At 41.0% G+C, this 25,221-nt stretch overlaps 1 protein-coding gene and 1 pseudogene across 2 annotated transcripts in view; one reads left to right on the top strand and one right to left on the bottom strand.

Annotated features, from left to right (window-relative positions):
• The window catches only part of RCOR1 (REST corepressor 1), a 113,232-nt gene that overhangs the window by 81,462 nt on the left and 6,549 nt on the right, over positions 1-25,221 (bottom strand). The window lies entirely within an intron of this gene.
• LOC132529018 (ribosome biogenesis protein NSA2 homolog) lies at positions 8,120-9,072 on the top strand (annotated as a pseudogene).

Here is a 25,221-nt window from a genome sequence, read left to right on the forward strand (position 1 = left end):
TCTAAGCACCTTGAATATTTATCACCATTATGGCTGAAAGGCGACAAACAGCCTGCCCAAGGTTTCCAAGTTCCTGCATGCCACAAAACAAGATGACATCTCTATATCTAGAAGGCAGCATATAATGTACTAACAGTCAAGAATATAGGATCTAGATCAAGTTACCCCAAGTTGGGTTCTGCCACTCACCAACTGAGACCTCAGGCAAGCTGCTTAAGCTCTCTAAATCTCAGTTTCATCGTCTGTACAATGGGGGTGATACAATTTGTGCTGCAGGATTGTTTTAAGGATTAAATAAGATCATGTTTGTAAAGGGCTTCAAGAGTGCTGGTTCTTTTTTCTTTCTGATGTGGGCCATTTTTAAAGTCTTCACTGAACTCGTTAAAATATTGCTTCTGCTTTATGTTTTGGTTTTTTGACCCCGAGGCTTGTGGGCACACACACACGGAGCTAGAAAGAAAGGAGGTGAGAAAGCTGGTAATGTGCCTTCAGAATTACGTCAGCTCATCCATAGTTAACTATCGAAGACCTATCTAAGAAAAGACATATACAAAAGGCATCTATAAGCCAATAAAGGTATTCACTGCTGAGAACTCCAGGCTAGAAACCTGTATTTTGTAAACTTCCTGGGAAGAGTTTCTGTCCATGTTTTTAAACAAAAAGAAAGCTGTTACTGAGAGACAAATTTGTACCAGGCACTATCTCAGAAGCTGGGGGTATGAAAGGCAACAAGATTGAAAAGCCCTCACCTCACAAAGCTTACCTTCTAGTTGGAGGAGTCAGACAACAGACAAAATAAATAAATCACACAGATACAGATATAGACATAGACAGAGATGTATCTCCTATTGATTCTGTTTCTCTGGAGAACCCTGCCTAATCAGGCTTCAAAGAGGAGTAATCTACAGGGTCTCTAAACAGGTCAAATAAGGTGAGGACTGCAAAGTGACCACTGCATTTAGCAACATGGAAGTCACCAGTGATGTTATGAGCAATTTTAGAGGAGCGGGGCCTAAATGGAATGTGTTCAAGAAAGAGTAAGGGAACAGGAAAGAAGAGAATACAGACAATTAATTATGAGAGGAATTTTTTAAAAAAACAAGGGAGAAATAACAGCATTTTATATGCTACTGAGAATGATACAATAGAGAAGAAAAATTTGATGATGCAAATAAAGGATGAATTACTGGAGTGATGTCTTTGAGCAGGTAGAAGGTGACGGGGTCGAATGCACATGAAAAGACGGTGGCCTCAGCCAGGAGCATAAACACAGAAGATGAGGCAGAGGGTCAGGCACAGAAGTGGGAAGGTGCCATATGCCAGTAGGAGCCTGTGGAAGTTTTCTTCCAATTGCTTCAGTTTTTTTCCCAGTGAAATAAAGGAAGGATGGGGAAGGAAGAATTCAAGGTTTAAAGTGAGATATTTAAATACTGTCCAGGAGAGTAACTAGAGTGAGAAAACAGAATATAACCAGTAACAGGCCTACTTGATTTTGGTGATCATGACTCTAAAGTGAGACTAGTCAGTAGGTTTCTCCAGCCACATTTCAGCTATACTGACCAAAGCAAAAAATAAGCAAGAGGCTGGATTAAACAGGCCAGAACAGATGCAGTTCATGCGCCCCCTCCAAATCCACCCAGACTCGCCTGCTGCTCTACCTCCCAGCTAGAGCTGCCCCAGCAGGCCTAGCCAAAGCTCGCAAGCTTCACATGATCACAGAGCCCCAGCCCATGACCCGTGTGTCCTTTCCTAACACCGCCAGCTGTCCCTTCCTCCCCCCAGGGGTGAGGGTCGGGCTTTGGCGGGCTTTGTTTTGCCCACTGTGGCAGAAGCCACAGCAGCTCCAATGCCCAAATTCAGCTGCTTCTCCAGCAGGTACCTGGAGAGCCCAAGTAACAAACCCGAAAGCACGGAATAGTTAAGACCCTGTGGGGCAACTCTGACCATTAAGAGACAGGAAACAGGAAGGAGCCAACACATTTCTCAGCTGTCCTCCCCACACACCTGCCCCCTGGGAGTGTTCTGAGAGGTGCCATGATTCTCTGGAGGTTTCCAGCATTGCCTAGCAACCAGCTAAGGTTCTTGTGAAACTGTGGCCAGCTTGATAACATACCACTCGCTTTGTATATGCTTTCTCTCCTTCTCTGCCTAACTTTCTTCTTTCCCCCCTCACTCTAACTTCACATAAAGTATTAGCAATATAAGCTTTGTCTTACGCTCTTTTCTGGAGAATCCAGGCTAAGACACAGGTGGGGGCTTAGCCAAGACTATAGATGAAACTAGAGGAAAACAAGGTAATAGGAGCAGAGGATGTATTATAACGACTGACTGTGGAACTCAAAGTGAACAAAAACATGAGAATGCTCAGGGGAAGAGGTGGTAGGATCAATGAGCTGAAGGTCACGATGGGGCTGAAGACGGCAGGAAACGGGATGGTGGAAGGTGCGAGCTAGAAAGTTCAGGAAGAAGCAGTCAGAGTGCTAAGTTTGAAATTAAGATGACAGGGGTGTTCCAGATAATGGTAATTCAAGGGAATGGGTATACAAGGTAGGGTAGAGAACAGGATACCTGGGAGAGAGGTCAAGGAACTAAGAAGCCAAGGTATTTAAGGGCCGGGGTCACTGTTGTTTAACTGTTGTCCAGTCATTCACAGTTGCTCTGGGATCAACTATCTTCAGGGATACTGAAATCATAAAAGACTACAGACACTGTACTGTACTAAGTGACAGAAAGGTAGAAGCTACTTCTGTTCTAGTAATAGACTAGTAACTCAGACCCCTCCCTGAGAACCTGAACAAAATATTTAAAACATCTGCTTGAAGGAATCAGACAACTGACAAGATAAGGCCAGAATGCAGGAGAGACTGAAGCTTAGGAAGGGATGTCCAGCTACTGAGGTCACTCTTCCCCTCAAGGATGTTTGCCAATTTCATAGGGGACCATTAAGAGATGGAGTAATGTATCTGACAGGCTTCTGGAGTTAGGGCAAAGACACTGGACTCCACAAGTACCGCCATTGGGGAGAGGAGAAAAGGACAGCAGCTAGTGAATGCCCGTTTCTTGGTTGACACTCCAAAAGGCTATATATACCCTAGGAGTTAAGGATGAAACTGAAGTAAACAGACCTTCAAAGGGACTGTAGTTCAGCTTTGAATCATTTCAACTGGGTCATCTGAAATTGGACTAAGGTGATTCCAGAGTACTAGTGTAAATAAATCCTCTCTAGAAGAAGATATCCTGGGCCTCAAAAATTTTTTATAACCAATTTTGCAAATTGCAAGTTTGATATAAAACATGTGATAAAAAATGACCAGGCATATGAGGAAACAATACAACACGAACAAAAGACAGAAGAAATATAAAGTGGAAACATCCACAAGCATTCCACATATTAAGAGTTACCAGATTTTAAAATAACTATACTTACAATGTTCCAGGAGATAAAAGACAAGACATACAATTTTAGCAGAGAACTAGGAACTATAAAAAAAGAACCAAATGAAAGCTCTAAAACTAAAAAAAGACTATACAAACTGAAACTAGGAACTCAATGGATGGATTTAAAAGCAGATAGAGAAAGACAACTTAGAATAAAATAAGTCAAATGAAGCCCAAAGATATTAAAACTTGAAAAACACAGACTAGAGGCTAAGAGACAGAGATACAGAACATATACGAAATTGAAGTTTCAAAAAGGAATGGAACAGATGCAATAACTGAACAGTGACTGAGAAGTTCCTAAAATTAATGAAAAGACAGCAAGCCACAGGTTCAAGAAGCCCTAAGAATCCTAAACAAACTTAAAAAAAAAAATTCATACCTAGGGACATCACAATAAAATAGTTGAAACAAAGACAAAGAGAAAAAAATTTTAAACCACCTGAAAAAAAATACAGGCAGGTTACAATACTACTTTACTAAAAAAGAAAAGAAGACAATATATGTATATGTATAGCTGATTCACTTTGTTATAAAGCAGAAACTAACACACCATTGTAAAGCAATTATACTCCAATAAAGATATTAAAAAACAAAACACAATGAAATACTTCTGAAGTGCTCAAAGAATATAACTGTGGCCTAGAATTCTATACCCAGTAAAACTAACCTTTAAGAATAAACCTGACGTATGGGCTTCCCTGGTGGTGCAGTGGTCGAGAGTCCGCCTGCCGATGCAGGGGATACGGGTTCATGCCCTGGTCTGGGAAGATCCCACATGCCGCGGAGCAGCTGGGCCCGTGAGCCATGGCCGCTGAGCCTGCGCATCCGGAGGCTGTGCTCCACAACGGGAGAGACCACAACAGTGAGAGGCCCGCGTACCGCAAAAAAAAAAAAAGAGAATAAACCTGACATAAAAACATTTTCAGATAGATTTATCAATAGCAGGCTTACCCCAGAAGAAATATCACAGGATATTCTGCAAGCAGAAGAAAAATAAACCCAGATAGAAAATTATGAGGGGCACAAAGGAACGAAGGGCAACAAAAAGGGTAAACATGCAAATAAATCCTAATGAAATAATTGTGTAAGATAATTGTTTCTTATAGGAATTAAAACATGTAAGACAAAATATAAAACAACAAGGCACACAGGGAGCACAAAGGGTAACTGAAGGGTTCTATGCTCCTTGCACTGCCCTTTAAGGGGTAAAAGCACCTAGTTTACATCAGGCTGATAAATCAAGATGTAAATTATAATCTCTAAAGGAGAAGATTCTGGGAAAATGGTGGAATAAGAAACACCCGAAATCTGTCTCCCCACCTAGACAACAACTGCACTGGCAGAATCTGTTGATGTAACTACTGAGTAACTCTGGGGTCTACTGAAGGCTTGCAACTTCCAGAAAAAGGGTTGGAACGTAAATTGCGTTAATTTCAACTTCAGCTTTTATACATGCACTCCTACGTTCATAGCAGCATATTCATAGTAGTCAAGACATGGAATCAACCTAAATGTCTATCGACAAATGAATGGATAAAAAAGATGTAGTATAGGGCTTCCCTAGTGGCGCAGTGGTTGAGAGTCCGCCTGCCGATGCAGGGGACACGGATTCGTGCCCTGGTCCAGGAGGATCCCACATGCCGTGGAGCGGCTGGGCCTGTGAGCCGTGGCCGCTGAGCCTGCGCGTCCAGAGCCTGTGCTCCGCAACGGGAGAGCCCAAAACAGTGAGAGGCCCGCGTACCACCAAAAAAAAAAAAAAAAAAGAGATGTATATGTATGAGTGGAATATTACTCAGCCATAAAAAAGAATGGAATAATGTCATTTGCAGTAACACAGACAGACCTAGAGATTATCATACCAAGCAAAGTAAGTCAGAAAGAGAAAGATAAATACCATATGATATCACTTATATGTGGAATCTAAAATACAACACATATGTAGAACATATCTACAAACATAAACAGACTCACAGACCTAGAGAACAGACTTGTGGTTGCGGGGCGGGGCAGGGGGCGTTGGATGGAGTGGGAGGTTGGGATTAGCAGATGCAAACTATTATATACAGAATGGATAAACAATAAAGTCCTACCGTACAGCACAGAGAACTATGCTGAATATCCTGTGATAAATCATAATGGAAAACAATATGGAAAAGAACATATATATATGTATAACTGAATCACTCTGCTGTACAGCAGAAACAATCAAACTTTGTGAGAGTCAAAGACAGAATCTTGAAAGCAAGAGAGAAATGACTCGTCGCATTCTAAGGATCCTCAATAAGATTATAAGCAGATTTCTCATCAGAAACTTTGGAGGCCAGAAGACAGTAAGTCAATATATTCAAAGTGCTAAAAGGAAAAAACCATCAACCAAAAAATCTTGTATCTGGCAAAACTGTTCTTTAAACAGCCTTAAAAAGGAAGGAAATTCTGACATATACTACAACATGGATGAATCTTGAGGACATTATGCCAAAGGAATTAAAAAAAAAACAACTGTATGATTCCATTTATATGAGGTACTTAGAGCAGTCAAATTCAGAGAGACAGAAGGTAGGAGGGTGGGTGCCAGGGGCTGGGAGAGGAGGGAATGGAGCGTATTTAATGGGTATAGAGTTTCAATTTTACAAGATGAAAAGAGTTCTGGAGATGGAGGGCGGTGATGGTTGCACAACATCATGAATGTATTTAATACCCCAAACTGTGCACTTAAAAATGATTAAAGATGGTAAATTTTCTGTGTATTTTACCACAGTAAAAAAAATTTGCAAACCAAAATAAAACCATTAAGAGAACAGTATTTTGAAAAAGAGCATATAACTACCAAGCTAAGGAGACAGGGTAGAATAATAATAAACACTAAATGCAAAAGATCAAAGGAACAAGAAAGAAACAGAACAGGTGGGTCAAATAAATAGAAAGCTTTCAATCAGTAGATCTAACTACAAATATATGAGCAAATACTTAAAAGAAACTGTAAACGGTACTAAATGTCCTACATAAAAGCAAAAACTTCCTTTTAAGATTTGGATAAAAATGTGTACAGACATACCTAAAACATAAGAATAAAGAAAGATTGAAAGCACAAAGATGAAAAGTCACTACGCAAACACTAACAAAAAGAAACTGGCGTAACTATATTGATATGAGGTAAGAAGCATTACAAGAGATACAGAGTGACTCCGTAATAAGGGGTTCAATCCTCCACAGCGACCTTTGGAGAAGCTTCAAAAAGCAGTAGTGAGTGGTATGATCTGATGACATCATATTCACTGTGGGTGTTTTTATGGAAGAGAAAAAAATGGTACAGGAGTGGCAATACAGAACAAGGAAGACATCCCACTTCCAAGCACAGTGATACGAGGAATGTAGGGGAAAAGGCAAGTACCACGTGAGAGGGCTGCAGGGAAAACAGTGCCATCAGGAGACAACGAATTTGCAGTAAGAACAAGAACGTGAGGAACATTCACAAAAGAAATTGAGGATTAGGGGGATTCTGCTGGTGTACCCTGAGTTTCAGAAGGCTCCGTGTAGAAGTGTCAAGAGAAGGTCCGGGGTGCGAGATGCGATCAGAAAAAAAATGTACAGTGTCTTAGAGATTAAAGCCTATAGAAAAAGGGGATGACCCAGGAATCCTGGCCTTCTTGGTGACTGATAACCAAGAAAAAAGAACATATGGGACTTCCCTGGTGGCCTAGTGGTTAGGATTCCAGGCTTTCACACCATGGCCCAGGTTCGATCCCTGGTCAGGGAACTGAGATCCCACAAGCCACACTGCACGGCCAAAAAGAAAAAGAAAATTAAAAAGCACATAACGAGATCAATACCAATGGCAGAGAGCGACAGAGAAGCTAGGAGTGCTGAGGGAGGGGAAGGTGGGGTGAGGACCTCGCCAGGAACATCTGAAGTTCTGGGGCTTCCTTTCAACTTCTGTTGAAGCCTCTAGGCTGGCAGAGTAGCAGTCTCACTCTGAGCAGAGGAACACTTTCTTGATCCCCTGAAAAAGGCTGCGCGACTCTGAGCTCGGATTTTAAAGAGCCAATAAATCTCTGGTAGCTACCAGAAGGAGGGTTATTCTCAGAGGAAGAAGTAGAGCTGGTTACACAGCCCTCCTCCAAAGTCCACCTCTAGAGTTCCTAACTGCCCCAGTTCCAGAAGATTTTACATTGTCTTTAATAGTGTTGTTAAGCACAATTATTCTATCCAAAGAAAATGTTACTTTTCTATGAATGGTAATGAGGGTAATGAGAGTTCACCAGTTCTGTGCCTTTGTATTTCATTCATTTATTCGTTCAAAAGATTTTTACTTTGTGCCAACTATGTGCTGAACAATGTTCCAGACTCTGGGAATACAGCATAAACAAAAACCTGTGCCTTTATGGAGGTTAAGTTTTAGAACAGATATTAAACAAATACGTACATTTATATTACGTTAGTAGGTACTATGAAAGTAAGAAACAGTATACCAGGATAAGCGGGACTGGAGTGCAATGGAGGTTTTTTTTAAATAGGATGGGCAAAATATCTCCTCTGAATTATTCTTGCCCAAAATAATTTTAATCAGAAATTGATCAATCCTCTAAATTTAACCACCAGTTTATAGAAAACATAAAGGATAAAGGAACATGTTAAAAACAGTACAGGGGGTGGGTCTCTAAGACCAGAAAATTGAGAGCTTCTTCGCGCCCCGGCGGCTGCATCCGGTGGCTCGGCCGCCGTCAGCATGCCACAAAATGAATATATCGAGTTACACCGTAAGCGGTATGGACATCGTTTGGATTACCATGAGAAAAAGAGAAAGAAGTAAGATCTAGAGGCTCATGAACGTTCAAAGAAGGCAAAAAAAAATGACTGGTCGGAAAGCTAAGCTCTACCATAAACCGCCGTGCTGAGAAAATACAAATGAAAAAGACTATTAAGATGCATGAAAAAAGAAACACCAAACAGAAGAACGATGAAAAGACTCCACAAGGAGCAGTACCTGCATATCTACTGGACAGAGAGGGACAGTCTCGAGCTAAAGTACTTTCCAATATGATCAAACAAAAACGAAAAGAGAAAGCGGGAAAATGGGAAGTCCCACTGCCCAAAGTTCGTGCCCAGGGAGAAACAGAAGTATTAAAAGTTATTCGAACAGGAAAGAGAAAGAAGAAAGCTTGGAAGAGGATGGTTACTAAAGTTTGCTTTGTTAGAGATGGCTTTACTCGAAAACCACCTAAATATGAAAGATTCATATTAGGCCAATGGGATTACGTTTTAAGAAGGCCCACGTAACACATCCTGAACTGAAAGCCACCTTCTGCCTGCCAATACTTGGTGTGAAGAAGAATCCCTCATCCCCACTATATACAACTTTGGGTGTTATTACCAAAGGTACTGTCATTGAGGTGAACGTGAGCGAGTTGGGCCTAGTGACACAAGAAGGCAAGGTCATCTGGGGAAAATATGCCCAGGTTACCAACAATCCTGAAAATGACGGATGCATAAATGCAGTCTTACTGGTTTGACAGCAGATACATACAAATAACTCCTTATAATTATTGAAGACTACACACCAATCAGGAAACCATTACTCTGATATTTCTGAATACTACCAATCAGCCTTACATGTCTACAGTCATCAAGAAAACTATTGTTTAAAAAAAAAATTTTTAATGGCCTAGTTTAAAAAAAAAAAAACAGTACAGGGATGCAATCAGAAAATCCAGAATGAGGGAAACTCAACCAATCTAGTGGTTTTCTACAACTAAATTACAAGGAAAATCAAAAACAAAGACGGGAAAATCTACAAATTAAGATTTATGTGTGTGCTTTTGGCCAAGATGGTAGCAGAGACCAGATTTACCCTCCTCCCTGAAAAATCCAGACAAACAAACAAAATAGAAGAAACAATGGTCTTCCAGACAACGCACATCAGTGATCCTTGAAAGATGGGAAACAAGGGACTTCCCTGGTGGTCCAGTGGTTAAGAATCCACCTTCCAATGCAGGAGACGCGGGTTGGATCCCTGGTGGGAGAATTAAGATCCCACATGCTGCGGGGCAACTAAACCTGTGCACCACAAGGAGAGAGAAGCCTAGAAGCCCGCTTGGCGTAACTAGAGAGAAGCCCGCAATGAAGAGCCCACACAGTCCAAAAAAAAAGAAAAAAGGGAAACAAAGGAGATCAGCCCTACTGCTGTCCCAGCTTCCTGTTTGAGAAAGCTTCCAGGCCATGGAGCCAGGACAGTGAAGTGAACCTTTATAAGCAGCCATGGGGATGACAAATAAGCATATTTTTTAAGTGTTCAATATCATTTGTCAGTAGGCAAATGTAAGTTAAAACCACAATATGGGGCTTCCCCGGTGGCGCAGTGGTTGAGAGTCCGCCTGCCGATGCAGGGGACACGGGTTCGCGCCCCGGTCCGGGAGGATCCCACATGCCACGGAACAGGTGGGCCCGTAAGCCATGGCCGCTGAGCCTGCGCGTCCGGAGCCTGTGCTCCGCAACGGGAGAGGCCACAGCAGTGAGAGGCCCGCGTACCGCAAAAAAAAAAACACAATATGGTACCACCACACACATATTAGAATGTCTAAAATTGAAAAGACTGACCATGGCACGTGTTAGTAAGGTTGTGGAGCAACTGGAACTCTCATACACGGCTGGTAAGAAGGTAAAATTATAAAACCACTTTGGGAAAGTCTGCAGTTTCTTAAAAAAATTAAGTATACAACTACTATATGATTCCATTCCTGAGCATTTACCCACAAGAGAAGGAAATATATGTTCACACACAGACCTGTACACAAATATCTTTCACAGCAGCTTTATTTGTCATAGCCAAACAATGGAAATAACTCAAATGTCCATCAAGAGGTGAATGAATAAAAAAATTTCTGGTGTATCCATACAAGGTAATACTACTGAGCACTAAAAAAGAATAATCAAATGACACATGCAACAATGTGGATGAGTCTCAAATTAATTATGCTGAAAGAAGCCAGACAAGATAGTACATAATTTAAGATTCCATTTATATAAAACTCTAGAAAATGCAAACTAACCTACAGTGACAGAAAGCAAATCAGCGGTTGCTTGGGGGAGGAGAGGAAGGTAGGAGGAGTCACAAAGAGGCATGAGGAAATCTGGCGGTGGGGGGTGATGAGTATATTCAGTATCTTGATTGTGGTGATAATTTCACAGGTGTATACATATGTCAAAACTAATCAAACTGGGACTTCCCTGGTGGTGCAGTGGTTAAGAATCCGCCTGCCAATGCAGAGGACACAGGTTCGAGCCCTGATCCGGGAAGATCCCACATGCCACGGAGCAACTAAGCCCGTGCGCCACAACTACTGAGCCTGTGCTCTAGAGCCCACAACTACTGAAGTCCGCGTGCCTAGAGCCCGTGTGCCGCAACGAGAAGCTACTGCAATGAGAAGCCCGCACACCACAATGAAGAGTAGCCCCCACTCACCGCAACTAGAGAAAGTCTGCACGCAGCAACGAAGACCCAATGCAGCCAAAAATAAATAAATTTATTTAAAAAAAAACTAATCAAACTGTACACTTTAAATATGACGTTTATTGAATGTCAATTATACCTCAATAAAGCTACTTTTTAATATTTTATTTATCAATTTATTTTGGCTGTACCAGGTCTTAGTTGCAGCACTTGGGATCTTAGTTACAGAGTGCAGGCCCTTAGTTGTGGCATGTGGACTTCTCAGTTGTGGCATGCACGTGGAATCAGGTTCCCCGACCAGGGATCGAACCTGGGCCCCCTGCATTGGGAACTCGGAGTCTTAACCACTGGACCACGAGGGAAGTCCCAATAAATCTTTTTTTAAAAAATAAATTTATTTATTTATTTATTTTTGGCTGTGTTTGGTCTTCGTTGCTGCAAGCAGGGGCTACTCTTCGTTGCGGTATGCAGGCTTCTCATCGCGGCGGCTTCTCTTGTTGTAGAGCACAGGCTCTAGGCACTCGCACTTCAATAGCTGTGGCACGTGGGCTTCAGTAGTTGTGGCTCATGGGCACATGGGCTTGGTTGCTCCGTGGCATGTGGGATCTTCCCAGACCAGGGCTCGAACCCATGTCCCCTGCACTGGCAGGAGGATTCCTAACCACTGCGCTACCAGGGAAGTCCCAATAAACCTATTTTTTTAATGCAACATGTGCATCATGTTTGAATGCTGATCTAAACAACTATTTAAAAAGAGACAACTGGAGATTTAATTATACTAAGGAACAAATATTAATTTTATTTAATTGTGCTACCTGTGGTTAGATTTTTTGTTGTTGTTGTTGTTTTTTATATTTAAAGACTTAATTGTTTTAGAGCAGTTCTAAGTTTACAGCAAAATCAAGAGGAAATTACAGAGATTTCCCATATACTTTCTGCCCCTACACATGAATAGCTTCTCCCATTATCAACATCCCCACCAGAGTGGGACATTTGTTACCACTGACGAACCTATGTTGACACATCATAATCACACAAAGTCCATAGTACACTAGGGTTCACTTCTGGTGGTGTATACTCTATGAGTCTGGACAAACGTATAATGACGTGTATCCATTACTATGGTATCCTAGAGTATTTTCCCTGCCCTAAAAATCCTCTGTGTTCTGCCTAATCATTCCTCCTCCTCCTCTAACCTCTGGCAACCACTGATCTTTTTACTGTCTATGTAGTTTTGCTTTTTCCAGAATATCACATAGTTGAAAGAATACAGTATGACGCTAGACTGTCTGTATTTTAGCGATAACATACTTACAGATGGATAGGTAGGTAGGTCAAGACAGGCCTCATTGAGAAGGTAACACTTATGCAAAGATTTGTAAGAAGGAAAGGAGATAAAAGTCATAAAAGTAATACAAGAACCAGACTAAGTAGGTCTTGTAAGGCCGTTGTGAAGTCTTTCACTTTCACCCTAAATGAAACACGGGCCACTGTGAGGTTCTTAGCAGTAGAGAAACATACTGACTTACATTTTATCATGTGGAAGCAGAAGACTTACTAGAAGGCAACCTCAGTAATTAAAGTTATAGATGATGATGGCTTATAGGAGGACAGCTGCAGTGGAGGCAAGTAAGAAGCAATCATATTCTCCAAGCTAGCAGAGATGGTCTGTAGGCAGGGATACGAAAATGATATAGGCAGTTCCCACCCTCAATGGGCAGCGGCGAAGACGTAGAAGCTAATACTTACCTAAAGATAGAGAAGTACTACGACAGAAGTAAGTAACAAGGTACAACAGGAAGACAGACGAGGTGGACGCAACTTAGAGATGGGAGAAGAGTCCATGATAATTCTCCATAAATGTTGCCTGAATTATTATGTGCAGGTATCTCAACCTCAAAACGCTACATCCCCTATTCAGGGGATGGCACCACCAATCACCAAGTCACTTAAGCCAAAATCCTAGGAGCTGTTGACGCCTCCCTGTACTCCACATTAAATCTATCATTACAGTCTGTCTACTGTAACCGCTTTAGAGCTTTCCAACACAACCTCATTTCCCTCCTACCCCCACGGCATCCCCTCACCAGAACTTGACTCCATGAGGGCTGGTATGTCTAGTCTGTTCACAGTGCCTACAAAGGTGTCTGGCACATAGTACATGCTCATTTACAAGTTTCTAAATAAATAAGTGGTCTTCTCTACCTTCCGTTAATTCATTCCCACAAGCTCTCCTCATCACACCCAATGGTCTTTCCAAACTGCAATCACATTCACAGCACTCTGTGGCTTAAAACTCTCCAGCCTTGCTCAATGAAGAGCAATGACTCTCCTAAGTGGGGCAGTGTAGCTTTAAAACACATGGTCAGCAGGTAGTATTTCACAAAAATATTACACTATTGCTTCCGTAACACAAACATTAATGTGTTATTTTTAAGAGACATAAGTCTTAAACGGTTATTAAAGCTCGTTTAATTTTGCACAGCAATGGGAATCACTGACAAATGGTTATTAAAAATCACTTAGGGCTTCCCTGGTGGTGCAGTGGTTGAGAGTCCGCCTGCTGATGCAGGGGATACGGGTTCGCGCCCCGGTCCGGGAAGATCCCACATTTCGCGGAGTGGCTGGGCCCGTGAGCCATGGCCGCTGAGTCTGTGCGTCCAGAGCCTGTGCTCCGCAACGGGAGAGGTCACAACAGTGAGAGGCCCGCATACAGCAAAAAAAAAAAAAAAAAAAAAAAAAAAAAAAAAAATCACTTAATTTTGCAGAGCAAAGGGAACCATTGAAAAAACGAAACAAGAACCTACAGAATGGGAGAAAATATCTGCAAGTGATGTGACCAACAAGGGGTTAATATCCAAAATATACAAACATCTCATACAACTCAGTATCAAAGAAAACCAAACAACCCAAGCAAAAAATGGGCAGAAGACCTGAATAGACATTTTTCCAAAGAAGACATACAGATGGCCAACAGGCACACAAAAAGATGCTCAACATCACTAATTATTAAAGAAATGCAAATCAAAACCACAGTGAGGTAAGGTAACTCCTCACTGTCAGAATGATCAACAAAAAGTCTACAAACAACAAATGCTGGAGAGGGTAGAGAGAAAAGGGAACCCTGGTGCACTGTTGGTGGGAATGTAAATTGGTGCAGCCACTATGGAAAACAGTATGGAGGGTCCTTAAAAAACTAAAAATAGAACCACCACATGATTCAGCAATTCCACTCCAGGGTATATCTCCAAAAGCACAGAAAACACTGATTCAAAAAGATACATGAAAAAATATATATATATATGCATCCAGTGTTCCTAGAAGCACTATTAACAATAGTCAACACTTGGAAGCAACCCAACTGCCCATCAACAGACAATATGATTAAGAAGATGTCAAACTCTCTCTCTCTCTCTCTCACACACACACACACAGGAATATTACTCAACCATAAACTATGAAATACTGCCATTTGCGGCAACTTGATGGACCTAGATAATATTATGCTTAGTGAAATAAATCAGACAGAGAAAGACACACTATAATATCACTTACATATGGAATCGAAAAAACAATACAAATGAATGTATATGAAAAACAGAGGGCTTCCCTGGTGGCGCAGTGGTTGAGAGTCCGCCTGCCGATGCAGGGGACACGGGTTCATGCCCCGGTCTGGGAAGATCCCACATGCCGCGGAGAGGCTGGGCCTGTAAGCCATGGCCGCTGAGCCTGCGCGTCTGGAGCCTGTGCTCCGCAACGGGAGAGGCCACAGCAGTGAGAGGCCCGCGTACCGCAAAAAAAAAAAAGACAGAGACAGACTCACAGATATAGAAAACAAACTCATGGTTACCAAAGGGGAGAGGGAAGGGGGGAGGGAAAAATTAGAGGTATGGAATTAACAGATACAAAATACTATATATAAAATAGATAAGCAACAAGGAGTTACTGAGAGCAAAAAGCATTATAACCATTATCTTGTAACAACTCACAATGTAGTATAACGTGCAAAAATACTGAATCACTATGCTGTACACCTGAAACTAACACAATATTGTAAATCAACTACACTTTAGTTAAAATATAATAGGCGCCTTCCCTGGAGGTGCAGTGGTTAAGAATCCGCTTGCCAATGCACGGGACACGGGTTCGAGCCCTGGTCCAGGAAGATCCCACATGCCACGGAGCAACTAAACCCGTGTGCCACAACTATTGAGCCTGAGGTCTAGAGCCCACAAGCCACAACTACTGAAGCCCATGCGCCTAGGGCCCGTGCTCCGCAACAAGAGAAGCCACCGCAATGAGAAGCCCGCGCACTGCAACGAAGAATAGCCCCTGCTCGCCACACTAGAGAAAGCCTGCGTGCAGCAACGAAGACCCAACGCAGCCAAAAAATAAATAAATAAGTAAATAAAATAGGGAGTCCCCTGGTGGCCTAGCGGTTAGGACTCCGCACTTTCACTGCTGTGGCCCAGATTCAAACCCTGGTCAGGGAACTGAGATCCCACAAGCCACACGACGTGGCCAAAAAATAAATAAAAACATTTAAACAACATTTAAAATAAATTCCAAATGGAGGATGACTGCTAGTTGAGTAGAGGGTTTCTTTGGGGGTGATGAAAACGAAATTAGACAGTGGTAACGGATGTACAACTCTGTGAATATACTAAAAACTGCCAAACTGTACACTTAAAAGAGAGTGAATTTTATGGTGCGTGAATTGTATCTTAGTAAAGCTATTATTTAAAAATAAAATAAGCTCCTTAGCTTGGCACACAAGGCCCTTGTGATCTGTCATATGCCTACCTCTATAGTCTCACCTTCCACCACTTTCCTGATTGCTTCCCCAAGCCTCAATTATATCAAACTTCCTCAAAAATGTCACATCCTCTCTACCCACAGGATCTAAACATATGGATCCCTCAGCCTGGAGAGCTTCCCTTCATATGCCCTTCAAGACCTACCTAAGGATCACCTCGGGAAAGCCCTCCCATCCAATTTCAACCACCTCACCTCATCCCACCATGCCCCCAGGCTGTCAGAGCACAGGCATACTTTATCACACAGCACTCACGTACACCAGACGAGACATTTTATGACTACTGGATATAGTAAGTATTCAATAAATAAGTCTAATATGCAACTTCATTTTCTGTAATGTGGAAAAGCAAATTTACTAAACTTTAGCCAAAAAAGTTTTTTTTGGCTAAAGCAAAGATGACAAAAATCTTACAATTATAGGGACTTCCCTGGTGGCCCACTGGTTAAGAATCCGCCTACCAATGCAGGGGACACAGGTTCGAGCCCTGGTCCAGGAAGATCCCACATGCTGTGGAGCAACTAAGCCCGTGCGCCACAACTACTGAGCCCACGTGCCACAACTACTGAAGCCTGCGCGCCTAGAGCCTGTGCTCCGCAACAAGAGAAGCCACCGCAATGAGAAGCCCGTGCACCGCAACAAAGAGTAGCCCCCATTCGCTGCAGCTAGAGAAAGCCTGCACGTGGCAACGCAGACCCAACGCAGCCAGAAATTAAAAAATACAATAAGTAAGTAAAAAAAAAATCTTACAATTATTAAACCTGGTTGCCAGACATACAGGACTCATTAATATTTCTATTGTTTTCTACATGTTCAAATTATTCATAAGCAAACTCATTAATGTTTAGGAAAACTATATAAGTGTAAAATCCTGTATAAGAGAGAAAAATTAGTGTTCTTAGACCACCATAAGTAAAAGGAGTCCATCGTTTTCTCACACGAGTTCCTAAAAGTATGTACAAAAGTGCAATGTGTAAAAAGCAAGACAATAGATGTGTCAGAGGGGAATTACGTTCCTGAAAAGCTAAAACTAAAAAACACCTAATTACATCTCATCTTACTTTTTCCAGAGCATAATTCCAATTTCATACATGTTCTTAAATTGGTTTTTTCCTTCACAATTAAACACAGTCCACCAATGAATGTGTCTAATTGAGGCAAAAGTTGCATGCTTATAGAATGCCTAATGATTATTAGCTTTGTCTTAACTGCATTAAAGTCTGCAGAACTTAAACTTCAAATCACTGGTATCAACACTTTCACTTTGCTACTGCTACTTGTTCTTAATAAGATAGAAAGTGTGGTTTCAAAACTTTTTTACAGCAATACAACTCTTACTTTAAAAATGATCTAGAAACTTAAAATGCAAAACTAAATAAAAGCTCAGCTACTCCAGCTTCTACCCCGCTTTAGCAGGGTGAGGGGCCTGCATGCCCACCCCCAACCTCTCTGCTCCACTAACAATACTGTACAAAAATGGCAATGCCATGGAAACTGACCCATTGCCAAGCAAGCAGAACACCAGCAAGGACTCAAAATGATAGTTCATCAGTTATATAAAACCCTAATTCAGTTTAGGAGGATCAATATATGGCATATGAAAGCGCCAGATGTTCAAAATCTAAAAGGCATCGAGCTGAAAATGACTAGGAAACAATAAAAATTCTGTAAGAAGTGCTTCAAAAGGAACACACACACACAAATACTTACTACATCTCAGCAAGATGGAAGTCTAAGACAGTCCAAGAATGAGATATTTCCTAAATTATACTTTTCAAAGAGAAAAGTATACTTTTCTCTGAAAAAGTATACTTTTCTCTGAAAAAGTATTCGTTCTTATTAGAACGAATACTTTTTAAATAATATATTTTATAAAGAATAGTGAACTCAAAAAAAAAAATCCTGCTTTGGAAAATTCTGGCTAGAATCATCAGATTTCAATGAGTAGGCAGACTAAGCACTCTATCATGAACATTGAAATGAACAGTGGCTATATGAAAACATAAAATTTGATATTCTGGTTTCTAAAAGCATTATTATTATTCTATTTACAGAATGCTTCCATGAACATAAAACCCAAACTTAAAAGTTTAAAAGCCACAACAAGCCAAAGCAATTTGCAGAAGAAACAACAAAGCTGAGGGTTATCATGTTCCCTGATTTCAAACTACATTACAAAGCTACAGTAATCAAAAGAGTATGGTACTGGCCCCAAAACAGGGACACAGATAAATGGAACAGAATAGAGAGCCCAGAAATAAGCCTACATTTATACAATCAATTAATCCACAACAAAGGAGACAAGAATATGCAATAGGGAAAAGACAGCCTCTTCAATAAATGGTGTTGGAAAAATCATGCAGCTACATGCAAAAGAATCAAACTGGACCACTTTCTCACACCACATACAAAAATAAACTCAAAAATGGATTAAAGACTTAAATGTAAGACCTGAAACCATACAACTCCTAGAAAAAAACACAGGCAGTACACTCTGGTTGCCAGAAGGGATGGGGTGGGGGGTGGGTGAAATAGGTGACAGGGATTAACAGGTACAAACCTCCAGTCATAGGGATGTAATATACAGCATAAGGAATATGGTCAATAATATTGTAATAACTTTGTATGGGGAAAGATGGTTACTAGACTTATCCTGGTGATCATTTCATAATGCGTGCAAATATCAAATCATTATGTAGTATACCTGAAACTAACATAACATTGTACATTAACTATATTTCAATTAAAAAAAAAAAGCCCTAACAGCTTCAAGAAGAAACGAAATAGATTAGGGGTAAATGACAATATGTAAATGTGTACTAATGTTTTCTTTAAAAAAGGAAATACAACCAATTCCTCTACTTTTCTTTTTTAAAAAATCTAGACTTCTGCTTCCAGCCAAGGTGGGGTGACATGAACCAGATTTACCCTGTCATTATGAACAACTAAAAACGAACATACAAAGCAACAGTCTTCAAGACACTGGACACCAAGCAACAGAGTACAACAATCCCTGAGAGATAGGAAACGAACGAAGTAAATCCTACAACTGTCCCGGTTTATTGCCTGGAGAGAGTTTCCAACTGGCAGCACAGGGAGAGAGAACCCAGTGAAAGTCAGGCAATCTCCCCAAGTTTAGGAGGCAAACTTAGGCCAAGGAAGCCAGGGCAGCTAGAGTTTGTAGGGCAGGATACCAGAAAAGAGAGAGCTGCACAGAAAGAGAACTCCAGAGATCTCCTCTTTGTGTATTCAGCATAGTACTGATCAGCACATGCCTCTGAAGAAAATACTTGAGGTATCGAATAAAGAACTACTCAAAAGAATAAAAAGAATAATCCATGAGGCTCACACAGGGCCAAGAAGAGTGCCTATTCCCAACAGCCAGAGTGGAAAACCTCAGAATTAAAGGACTATTGGATAGAGTAAGTAATCAGAAGGGTTTTGGCTCAGTAGTGGGAAATAATTAGCCCTAGACTAAATGCTGCTCTGATCCCACCTAACAAAGCTTAAAAGCAAGATCTGAAATGAACAAACCATGTCTAAGGAACTTAACCATGTTCCAGAACAAAGCGCAAGAATATTTATAGGAATATAAAGATACCCAGCATCCAAAGTAAAATTCATAATGTCTGGCATCCAAACAAAAATTACCAAACAAGCAAAGAAACAGGAAAAGACAACCCATAATGAGGAAGAAAATCAATCAGTTGACACCAACTCAGAAATGAGATGGATGGGAGAATTAGTAGACCAGGGCATTAAAACAATTACAACTGTACTGCAAAGTGTTTGAGAAGTTTGAGGCAAGGCTGAGTATGCTCAGGAGACCTGAGATACATTTAAAAAGCCCAAATCACACCTGAAACTATCACAACACTGTTAGTCAATTATACTTCAATAAAAAAATGAAAAATTTTTTAAAAGACCCAAATCAAACTTCTAGATATGAAACCTGGAAGATGAAAAAAATACATGTATTAACAGCACATTAGATGCTACAAAAGAAAGACTGGCAAACTTAAAGATATAGCAATAGAAAGCATTCAAAATGAAAGAGAGGGGCTTCCCTGGCGGTGCAGTGGTTAAGAATCTGCCTGCCAGCGGGCAACATGGGCTTGAGCCCTGGCCTGGGAAGATCCCACATGCTGCGGAGTAACTAAGCCCACGCGCCACAACTACTGAAGCCCGCACACCTAGAGCCTGTGCTCCGCAACAAGAGAAGCCACCATAATGAGAAGCCTGCACACTGCAGTGAAGAGAAGCCCCAGCTCGCTGCAACTAGAGAAAAGCCCGTGCGCAGCAACAAAGACCCTACGCAACCAAAAATAAATAAAATAAACAAATTTATTTTACAAAAAGAAAGAAAAAGACTGAACAGAGCATCAGTAAGCAGTGGGACTTCAAACAGCCTAATATATGCACACCTGTGTAAGTGTAAATATGTATAGTTTATGTCAATTAAACCTCAATAAAGCTGTTTTAAAAACCTAACCTTTTCAGGGCTTCCCTGGTGGCAAAGTAGCTAAGAATCCACCTGCCAATGCAGGGGACACAGGTTCAAGCCCTGGTCCGGAAGGATCCCACATGCTGCAGAGCAACTAAGCCCATGCTCCACAACTGCTGAGCCTGCACTATAGAGCCCAAGAGCCACAACTACTGAGCCCTCGTGCCACAACTACTGAAGCCCACACGCCGCAACTACTGAGCCTACATGCCGCAACTACTGAAGCCTGCGTGCCTAGAGCCCTTGCTCCGCAACAAGAGAAGCCACCACAATGAGAAGCCCGCGTACCGCAATGAAGAGTAGCCCCCGCTCACCACGACTAAAGAAAGCCCGTGCAGCAAGAAGACCCAACGCAGCCATAAATAAATAAATGAAAATAAAGATCCCTTTAAAAAAAAAAAAAAAGGCTGAGCCTTCATATTGTTGATTTTTTAAGTCCTACATTTATCTTCAATATAGCCTTATATCTTAATCATCCTTTTGGTTTAATTAGGTACTAAATAACCACCTCAAAAAACAAACCTCTCCAAGCTTTCAATTTCTACTTGCTTTCTCAAGAAGCCTGTTTTGAATACCTTAATAGCAATATTTTAACAAATACTCCACTAGAGGAATTCAGTACACAGCCATCATAATATTTATCGGCTGTTCCAATAGCACATTTCATCATGCACCTTGATTAAAGGGGCAAAACTACTGAACTAATTATAAAAAACAAAGCTTTCATCAGAACCTCTAGATCAGTGCTGTCCAACAGCACTTTCTGGGATAATGGAAATGTCCTACTCGGCGCCGTCCAATACAGCAGCCAATAGCTACATACTTGAAATGTAGCTAGTGTGACAGAACTGAATTTTTAATTTTATTTGATTTTAATAAATTTAAATTTAAATAATCATAGATCGGGGCTTCCCTGGTGGCGCAGTGGTTGCGAGTCCGCCTGCCGATGCAGGGGACGTGGGTTCGTGCCCCGGTCTGGGAAGATCCCACATGCCGCGGAGTGGCTGGGCCCGTGAGCCATGGCCGCTGAGCCTGCACGTCAGGAGCCTGTGCTTCGCAACGGGAGAGGCCACAGCAGTGAGAGGCCCGCGTACCACAAAAAAAAAAAAAAAAATTATAGACCACTAGTGGCTATATTATTGGACAGCACAGCTCAAGACAATTTAAAAGAAAATCTAGATTGAAATTCTTAAGAAAGATTAGCATTTTCAAAATAATTTTTCAACATTTACAGCTTATATAATTTTTAAATTAATAAACATCATAAAATCATAAACACAGAAAAACTCCTATTTTTAAGGCTTGGCTCAAAGGACCACTTCACCTAAAACTTCTTCCTGGTTTCTTCAATGCCCCTCCTCCACCCCAGGGTCAGGTGACCCCGCCACACCATGCCTCACAGCACCCTCTGTGTGCTGTCATCAGTGATGGGGTGGGGGGGGGGAAGGGGAAGCAGACGCTTAAGGGAGATGAGGTTTTCTCTTGGGATGATGAAAACACTTTGGAACTAGATGGTGTGGGTGGTGGGTGCACACAATGTAAATGTACTAAATGCCACTGAATTCTTCACGTTAAAATGGTTAATTTTATGTCATATGAATTCACCTTGATAAAAATAAATTTTTAAGAATGCATCTAAGATGTGTATCTCTAATTCATACAAATTCATTACTAAAAAGGCACAGAAAACAGGGGAAACCAGCTTTTAAATGCAACTTTAAAGCTCATTTTTTCCCTTGGGTTTCCATTTTTTAACTAAACTTGGTGCTTAATTATCAACTGTCCATTACAAAATGCCTATTCAAGGTAAGTCAGTCAGTGCACACAAATGTTATTAAATGCAGAACCACATTCAGCTACATCAAATGAGAAGAGAAACCTTTAGATATTTAAACCAAATTGGTAGCTCAAAAAACTAAGAAAGCAGAAGCACATGACACCACCAAGACTTTATGGAACCGAGTAAGACCAGACTAGCCAAGTACTTACCCTACTCTTCTTACCATCCTGATCGCCCTATATCCACACTAAGTCTGAAAGCAGAACTAGCCCAAGCCCAGAAGCTTCTATGTCAGTAAAGCAGGATCTGCAATCTTCCGTAAGAGTATGTATGTGTGTAAAACAGCACAGTTTAAGTGAACAGAATGTTTAACCAACGCCCAAAATTTTAATTAACCTTTTCAGGCATAAATAGGGCCATCAGGTAGTATTTCTTAGTCACTAGATGAAACTGCTGAAAAGGATAACCATGGCCAAACTTGAGGAGCAGAGACTCACCCAAGTGCCCTCGGTAAATGTACAAGGCAAACCTTGGGGTTCTGGGCAGACAAAAACTAGTCCTTAGTTAACTTACACTATGATCAAATCAAACATGGCAAACTTCACAAACAGAATAAAGCTTACAATTTTCTTTAAGTATACTCTGGTCTTTGAAAAATAGAATACAATTCACTAATATATACTTTGGGGATTTTGGGGGAGGCGGGGCAGGGTTAGTTTGGTTTTTGTTTTTTTGATGGGGGAGGAAGGATGGGAATAATATGCAAGGGAGGAAAATTAGTTGTTGAACAACACAAACCAGATAGCTGTATGGGTGAAACCAAGGGTTTTTTTTAAAATGCTCTCTTAGATATTTTAATTTGTGTATCTTTTCACACTTTATTAAGACCTGGTTCTTAAATTCATTCCACAGCTCAAGTTCAGTGCGAATCTGCAGAAAAACATACGGGGGGGATAGATATTTAAAAGTTATACTCAACTGTTACAACTAAAGGGTAACCAAAATAACAGGGTCCATTGTAACCTTATGTCATCCAATCGCAAGAAATCGCTCCCCTCAAAAAAAAAAATTGTATTTTACACTCTGAAAATGACTATTTTGACATACATGGAGTAAAGCAATTCATTCCAATTTGCCCCAGTCAACCAAGCCAGATACCTCCCATTTCATTTGTGTTTTCACTTCCAGAAAGAGGGGGAATGTAATTGGACATGAAGCAGGCTCTGGCAACCCTAAACATAAAACTCCACAATACCTGGGACCACATGGAAATGACTAAGCAATTGATCCAATAAAGTATTGCTCCTAAGTGTTTTTTCTTAAAGAGGATTTCTGGCTGGCTCTCCCTGAAATACACTAGATAGAAATCTGACAGCAACTTACACTTAATGCGATCTTGGTGTTTTTCCTTTCTTAGTGACATATAAAATAATGGTGCTTCCGACAACAGCTGGCATCTTAGAATGGGTTACCTTGGGCAAGTTACTAGGTTGAACCATAACCATCAGCCTCTCCATGCCTCTGTTTCCTCAGATGGAAAATGGTGATAACAACTTTACCTGATATGACTGTTTTGATCGTTGTGTTAAATCATTAATAGGTATAAAGTGTTCAGTCTGGCACACAGCCAGCACTACACTAACCTGGCACTGACGAATCATTCCTTCAAGGGTCTTCTATTAGCTGCACCTCCCCATGCACACACTCACCCACTCGCTTATCATCAGTGACAAACCCATAAGACAGCTGAATTTGGTTTTAGTCCACAGCACGTTAACCTGTTATAGGAAACTAACTGACCATCGTGGAAACTAAAGCTGTAACTTTAACCTCTAACTGGTATGCTGTTATAACTAGATGCTGGACAGAAATTAAATCAGAGCTTTTCAAGTCATCTGGTACTGAAATTTAGGTCAATCGGTTAATAATTAGTACACCAAATGAACTGAATAAAGCTGAAACATAACAAAAAAAGATGTGTCAATTCTCAGTGACATTCATCTTAAACCAGGAGTCCTAGTGACAATTATTATAGGAGCTATGTACCAAGTCCAGTCTCTGAGCAGAAACTTATCCAACCAGGGATATATTTTTATTCCTTCCTGAAAAGAAACGCAATCAACCCCCATACTAGAGAGAAAACAAAAAACTCTACATATGTAACCCTAATAAAGGATCAGTATCCAAATATATAAAGAACTCCCACAAATCAGTAAGAAAAAGAACACCCTACAGAAAAAGAGCAAAAGGTATATTCACAGAAGGAAACCAAGCAGCCAAAAAAAACATATAATAAAAGCACACTTAACCTCACCAGTAATTTAGAAAAATGCCAACATAAACCACAAAAAGACAGTACTGCAAAAAGTTAATAAACCTAACACCTTAGTGAAAATTGGGTGAAGGAAAGGAATTTTCTGTGCCTGTTAGTGGCAATGTACTTGTTTGGAAAACACCAAAGCAAATGAATATGCACAAATAATTCCATTTACAAAAAGACTTTGACAATAACAAAACATATTGCTTTTCACACATAAGTATGTACTGAAGTACAAAAACACACATGGGCATTCTGCCGGCCTTGAGAGCGTGCCACTCAGATCTCCCTTCAAGAGAGAAAGAGCTGAGAGAAGTGTAATTAGCTGACAGCCCCAGCTGCCCAGCACCTTTGGGGTCCACTGCAGCATTCATACCAACACCAGGCCAATGACTGAACACAGCCGGCATTCTAGGGCAGGCCCTTTCCTGCCTAATGCACTCTAACAATCTGTGCTCTGGCTGCACTGCAATCTTAGGCTCCCGGGTCCAATAATCAATCATCCTTCTTTCTGTTTTCCTTCACAGGTGTCACACCTGCACCCATTCTGAAGGCTTTGCCACCTAACCTTCTTCCTCTCCTCTCTATCTTCACAGGCATTTACCCCTGTGACACTCTTGCACGGCTAATTCTATCTTGGCATCTGCTTCATAGAGGATGCAAACTACCACAGGGATAACAAAAATCAACTTCCAATTAGTGAAGGCAGGAGTGGAAGAATTAGCCTCTACCTGCACCTGACGCAAATATGCCCTAATATCAACAGTGTTTAATCACAGTGGTGGGCATGTAACTGTAGATATTCTTTTTTATTTGAATGGGTTTTTAAAATAACTCTATCTTTACAATGCTATCCTACCTTATGATAATTTGCAAAGACATTCCAACATCTAACCACTATCTAATCACTTCAATT

Source organism: Lagenorhynchus albirostris, chromosome 1 (assembly GCF_949774975.1).
Source record: "Lagenorhynchus albirostris chromosome 1, mLagAlb1.1, whole genome shotgun sequence".
Lineage (NCBI taxonomy): Eukaryota > Metazoa > Chordata > Mammalia > Artiodactyla > Delphinidae > Lagenorhynchus > Lagenorhynchus albirostris.